The sequence below is a fragment of the Anser brachyrhynchus genome (assembly GCF_964034855.1).
Source record: "Anser brachyrhynchus genome assembly, chromosome: 3".
Lineage (NCBI taxonomy): Eukaryota > Metazoa > Chordata > Aves > Anseriformes > Anatidae > Anser > Anser brachyrhynchus.
The window spans coordinates 64,550,925-64,556,511 of record NC_137696.1 but is presented as its reverse complement, the minus strand read 5'-3'; positions in this window follow the sequence as shown (position 1 = coordinate 64,556,511).

Here is a 5,587-nt window from a genome sequence, read left to right as displayed (position 1 = left end):
CGGCGGCGCTTTACTGCAGTCGCTTTTGCGGCAGGCGCCCGCACGGCGCTGGGTTGCGGCGCGTCAGCGCGGCGGGCCCCGGGAAATCACCTCAGGGCTCGCTGCCGCCGGGAGGTGCTCCGGGGGGCCGCGGGGGAACGGCGTTCAGCGACACGCAGAGGCGTGTCGGCCGAGCGCGTCCTGAGGTGGCGGTTTACGCTGCTCAAATCACACGCTGCCGATATATTCTTAAAAAGGCAGAGTATTTATGAGGCAAGACGATATGTAGAATCGAAGAATCATTAGGGTTGGAAAAGACCTTCAAGACCATCTGGTCCAACCATCCCCCTACCACCAATGTCACCCACTAAACCATGTCCCTAAGCACCACGTCCAACCTTTCCTTGAACGCCCGCAGGGACGGTGACCCCACAGCTACATAAATAAGAGCAGGAATAGATGGGTATGCACAGTTTTTGCCGAGTTTTTAAATTCAGGGGACATTGAGTGATACGCAGCCCAAACCAACTGATGGAGGAAAAAGGAATGGAAGATGGCAAGCAGACATAACCCTGAAATGTTGGTCTGCTCTTTTCCACGTAGAGAAAATAAAGCACTGCTTACTTACACCTAACCTATATGGCTATTTTATCAATACAGTATATAATTTATTTTGGCTGCTAAGTACTTCACACATAACTTTCTAAGGAGGCAGCAACCAATGAATCGCCTGTGCCACAACAAAAACACAGTGGATGTTTTCGTTATGACCAGCTGCAGTTAACTGATGAGCAGCCTGGCCCACACACAAGTTCCCTTCCTCCTTTTTCACTTTTTCCTTTACGAGGTAACCAACCTGTAACTCAAGTGCAGCTCGTGTGCGACAGCTTTTGCTGTACACAACAATTAGACTGTTAATGTGGGAGTGCTTGACAATGAAATTGCGGGCTGGAGTCAGCTTGCTAGGGCTGGTAAGGTTTCCAGAATTCTTGTGGCTGCACACAGACATTTCTTAATGGCCCTGGAGACTTGTGTGGTGCTTGTGTCATTTCCCTTCAGTGAATTTGCATATCAGCGTAATAAGAGTTGGACTTGATGATCCTTGTGGGGCCTTGCCAACTTGAGATATTCTATGATTCTCTCCCCTCATTTTTCTGAGATATGTGGGATATATCTTATTGGGACAACTAGAAAGAGTGGTTACTTCTACTCTTCAGGTCTCCGTTGTATTTAAGACAACATAATAAGGGTCTAGAAGAAAAAATATATATTATAATATGAATTTTTTTTCAAATATATTTTAATTATTTCAACCATATTTGCCTAATGACAAATAGTACACTTTTTTTTTAAGCTTTGCTTACTGCCTTATTTTATCAGGAATTTGACATCTGGGCTGTAGGTTACATGATCCTTCAGTGCAACACCGGGACCTGGGCCTTGAAACACATCACACAGGTGGTTTTTGCAGGGTATTGTTTATTAAACACAACCCGATGGCCTCAGGTCACCTCTGTTCTGCAAGCTTGTATATTTCTTCAAGTACTTGACTCCCTGCTTTTGAGTGGTAATTTCCTCACAACATTTCAGATGTTTATATGAAGTTTGATCAAATTTCCATGGTTTACAGACTCTACAGACACTTTTGACACTTTTGACATGTTTGTGGCACTACCATCTGCAACAATTTTTTTTCTGCCTTTTCTTTTAAAATCTATTTATATGTTTATTATCATAGCACATGGCAGTTCTGAGCATGACATAAGGTGCCACTTTATTTGAATACAGGAACGGTGCAGAAAATTTACAATGAAGTACGAGCTTCAAGGCAAAAGAAAATAAAGGCAGACAGAGCCACACGGTAGTACTGTGTCATCAATGGCCCAAGCAAAACTTGCTGGCTGTTATCACACATCCTCACTATTCACTGAGTCAGCTGAGACTTGTACATCTCCTGAGCACTAACGTAGAAAGGAGAAATATATAGGTAAGTCCACAGTTAATAGTTAGCAGTGAAATCTGAGCACCCATCAGGGAATGCTGCTCTTAAGTGTTACGAAATGATAATGTAACCTCAATTCCAAAGATTATTTAAGAAGAACAGAATGAGTCTTCATAAAACGGGAGCATAGACTTGCACGTCATGGCTGTTGGTCTGTTCCTTTACTTGCAGCTGCTACTGTACAATAGAGAATCACACTTAAATCAGCTTTCCTCTGATTAAACCTTACTCAGTTTTACAGCCCCCTTGTGTAAATTTTGTTAATCCAGGAGTGGGATAGGCTCAAGAGTTCTGTGTAAAGGGGATGGTTCAGTAGATGGCACTCTGCCTCTGAGTCAGGATGAGCAAATACCTCAGCTGAGGGATTTAATGCAGGGAGAGCAACTTCCTTTATACACTACAGAAATTATAATAAATGCAAACAAAGCTCTGCCTAACTATGTAATGAAGAGACCCCGGGCGATTTTTCACAAAACTTGATCTCTCGAGTCATGGCATCAGGTTCCGTCCCTGTTTAAATGATTATAGTCACTTTCTGTTTAATCTGAATTTCTCCGGAAATCTTAACAGTGAATATCTATATATACACACATATATATATATTATTTATTTATTTTTAAGAGCTTAGTAGTAATGTAATTTACACATATCGGAATCTGAGTTTAGAACTGTTTGGCTTGCTTGGCTATTTTTTTCTAATTCATGATTTTCTTTTGCTATTCTGTCAATGGTAAATCCAGTTCAAGAACTTAATACCTTTGGTTTGTTGTTTTGTTTTGTTTTGTTTTGTTTTGTTTTGTTATTTTGGAGCCACAACATTTCATAGATCCAGTTTTTCCTAGCAGTCGCACTGAGTTAGTACAAGTGAGGAGACCTTAACCTCAGGTACAGAGACAATAAAGACCTGCATGGCACTAGGGGAGCCGTGACCTTTTAAATCAAATATGCTGCTAATGAAGCAGCAGTAATCCAAAGCCAAGATCTTACAGCTTTCTGAATTATACAACGTTTTCCACAGTCCCAGAGAGAATGGAGAGAAAAGAGAGTGAAAGAAACATGTACAAGGCAATAAAGAATTACCTGGGCCAAATTCATAAAATTCAAATTAAGTTAGTTGAAATTTTAAAGTTTTGTATTCTTGAGTATTGTAAGTATATTCTTTCAATTTACTGCTTTTTAAGCACTCCTCTTTTATCTGTTTTCTGTCTAGTAACTATATCTAGTATCTATTTTCTTATCTAACTAGCACACTTTTCTCCATCCTTGCTTCTCTCCTAAGCACCCTCAAAATCCTTTTTCCACAGATAGATTACAATCACAGTGAAGTGGTATCAGTATTTCTAACATTTGGAGCCTGAACTGTCATTTTCTTCCTTTAAGAGGGAAGCATTTGCCAGCATAGCTCAAATAAAGTTGTTGGTCCCTGTTTTTTCCAGTATTTGTGTCAGTCTGGGGGAAGTGCTGTGTAATGTTTGAAAGAAGTGTATAAAAGAGTATTTGCATACATCCCCCCAGTGAAAGTCATTTTTGAGCTGTTGAAGATGTACCATTGGAAACTAGATAAAGGCAGCGAAATGAGTGCATTCTGCATGAGTGAAATGGTGGATGAGTTTAGTGACGGATAAATGTGGTTTTAGATTTTTCTTTCATAATTCAAAAGAAAACTGACCTGCCAGGGATATCAGATATCAGATGCTTAAGGGACTGTGCCCAAAACCAGTGTTTTCTGTCCCCTGCAGAGTAACTGCCCATCGGGTAAAGTGTTGGCCCAATGGAAGCACTCTGTTGAAAGTGCCATTTAGTTACAGCATTCATCTACTGTTCGTCAAACAGATTAAACTTTCCAAATGCAGTTTAAACAGAATTCCAACTAGTCTTCAGACAGTAAGGTTACTGACTAAAAGACTGTTTTGCACACGAGTGAATGGAGGTAGGTTGGAGAGACTTGTTTTTAGCAATTTACAAAAGGAACTGGTTTTTTGTTTTGTTTTGTTTTGTTTTTCTCTCCTTTGGAAAAAGAATCAGGAGGTGGGCAGTGGGGCTTCTACTCCTTGGAACATATTTTTTACATGAGTAAAAGCAAAATGGTTTAACGCTGCCATGGCACTGCTATTTTTTTCCCTTCTACTTCTGTAATCTTGAGCTGATATTTGTTCAATCAGATAAAGAATCATATGTAGGTCATGCAACTGATCAAAAACATCAGGTTTCTGATTGCAACCTAAGCGTTTACAACAGCCACTGTGATTTTAAAGGAGACTTGAAGGCTCACAAACTAGCCTTCTGAACTTGCTTTCAAGTAGTGGTTTCAAATCAAAGACAAACAATTTCCTGACTGAATCATCAGACTAAGTATTGGTGTATCCGAGTTTTATGCCTTTAGGCAAATTGTAGCCTAATTTTCAGGTCTGTTGAGTTCCTTTAACTCCCATTAATTTTAAATGGAGTTACAAGAGCTCAGCTGCTCTGAAACTTATTCTTAAACCTTTTTATGACTATCTTCCTTAGAGACACATTGGAAAGCTGTTTTAATGTTTGTAATACATTTTGAAATGCTTAGTAAGGATATAGTACAGAAACGCAGTCATTGCTAACAAGTGTCTTGTTAAAGCAGTCCTATATTTTCTCATCTCAGAGCAGTACAGTTCAAGTTACCTGAAAATAACTCGTAACCATTCAACCACACTGTTCTGTAGACAGGACAGAGCAGGAGACAGAAGGCGTCTGTGACGGGTTCCCAGGGATCTGCCACCTCACTGCTTTTAGGATGGAGGCCCAAGGGTGAACAATCATAAGCAAAAGCTGAAAAGCAAGCGCTGGCAGAAGGCGAACCTAAAAGTCACACAGGTTCCCCACAGTTTAGAAGGTTCCCACTGAAAGAGTCCATAAGACATGCTGTGAAAATAGGCATATTAGCCTGGCTGTTTAGGTTTAAGAAGCAGGACGGAGATCAGAAGTCACTGGGCTTGCAAAGCTGGTCAAGGAAGTAGCCAGAAGAATCAAAGTCTTGATTCTTTGTAATGGATTGCACATCAGAGAGAGGTCTCCCACCTGCTGGGTTATGGGGATAGGTGGGCTTATCTGTGCTGTGTAGTATTTGTATTTAGGGAAACTACATCCTGTGTACGTAACAGAAGAAGTAGCAGTAAGGAGGCAGACTGGGGTGGGTCTGGGTGGGCTGCTCACTACTGTTCGGAGAAGGGGGTAGAACAAGAGGTTGGATTTTCAAACATGATTTATTTAGAAACTTAAGATCCACTAAAGGACAATGAGACTAAAACTTCCCACTAAGTGTACCAGATGCAATGGTTAGAATAAATCTACCAAATCTGTGGATAAAGAGATGTTAATAAAAGTGATCAGCATTCATCAGACCAATACCTGCTGGTTTCCCAATGAAGGTAATCTTGAAATCAAACCAGATTTCACTCAAAAACTTCAAGAATGTTACAAATTAATTAGGGCATCTGTAAAACTGTTCAGTCAAGGGTGGGCACATGCACCAGACTGGTAAAGTATTCAGAAGAATGGGGTAAAAGGAGAACGGCTCCTTTATCTTCCTTTTTCTGCACAAAAAATTGCAGATGACTTTTACAGGCAGGACTG